Source organism: Corylus avellana, chromosome ca10, assembly GCF_901000735.1.
Source record: "Corylus avellana chromosome ca10, CavTom2PMs-1.0".
Classification (NCBI taxonomy): domain Eukaryota; kingdom Viridiplantae; phylum Streptophyta; class Magnoliopsida; order Fagales; family Betulaceae; genus Corylus; species Corylus avellana.
The window spans coordinates 6415272-6416555 of NC_081550.1; positions in this window are offsets into that span (position 1 = coordinate 6415272).

The following is a 1284-nucleotide window of genomic DNA, read 5'->3' on the forward strand; positions in this document are numbered from 1 at the left end:
AAAAAAAAAAAAAAATTAATATTAATCACCAATAGCGTCCACTTTGAAGAGTGATCATTAGGGTCGACTTTCCTAAGTAATAGGGTCGACAAAGTCGACCCTAAAGAGTAGGTAGGAAAATAAAAAAAAAATTAAAAAAAAAAATTTTTTTGATGCCCAATAGCATCCACTAAAATTGTGTATATATCACTGCATTGTTTAAAATTTTCAAATAAAGTGACACAATATGCATCGTTAAATATAACAAAATAAAATTTTAACCGTAAAAGTAAAGCTCTCCCTTTCACTTAATATTCCATATGTACAGTTGTTTCAATATATATATATATGTTTTTTTTTTAAAAAAAAAAGGAAAAATTCTTCTATTTCAATTCCATCCTCCTAAAGAAAGATTTTAATTTGTATATATTTGCCATTTGGTTAGGAGTTTCATTTGGAGGATAAAGTTTTCATTCGGTCTAATTTGAAGACTTCAGTTTTAAGTGGATTCCCCAAATGATTCCTAACCAAATGGGATTTAATTCCCCGAATGAAAACTTAATTCTTAAATCCCATTTCATAATTCATATTAAATTTGACATATCTAATAGTGTATATATATGATATGACAAATAAAAAGAAACAAAACTAAAGACAAATAAAAAGATTAACTTAAAACATACTAAACAAAATAAAAAGGGTAAACTATGGGGTGCCTCCCATGAGCGCTAAGTTTAACGTCTTCAGCCAGACGGTGGTCCCTGCTCACTGTTGTCCAGAAGATGATGCTCCTGCAGATGGCGGTGGCAACCAGGTGAGAATGGACTGCATCAATTCTTCTAAGGTGCCTAGGCGTTTGTCCATCAATTTGAAAGTTTTGGATGCCTCATTTCTTTGGCCAGCCAACTCTCTTCGAAGGCCCGCTATTTCTTCAATAAGTGAGTGGTTTTGTTCCTCCTCCTCAGATGCCTCTGGCTCAACTTCAGGTTCATCTTCGGCCATCGGCTCGGCCTCACTCTCTTCCGCACCAGGTGCTGGTCCTCGGGGCATGTGGGACAAGCTCTTGTTCTATTGGCGAATGCCAAATATGGGAGTAGTAGTGACTGGCTCATCAGCTGCGGTACCCTTGATGCCTTTCTTCCGGAGGATGTACGAGATTAAGTATGGGAAAGGCAACCCCCATGAATGTGTGGACTCCGCTCCTCCAACGTGCACCCCATTCTAAAATTTCTGAATTTGGTTCCAAATTATGTCGGGAATGGAGTACCAAGCATCTTTATGGAAGGCGTAGAGTGTTTGAAGAAA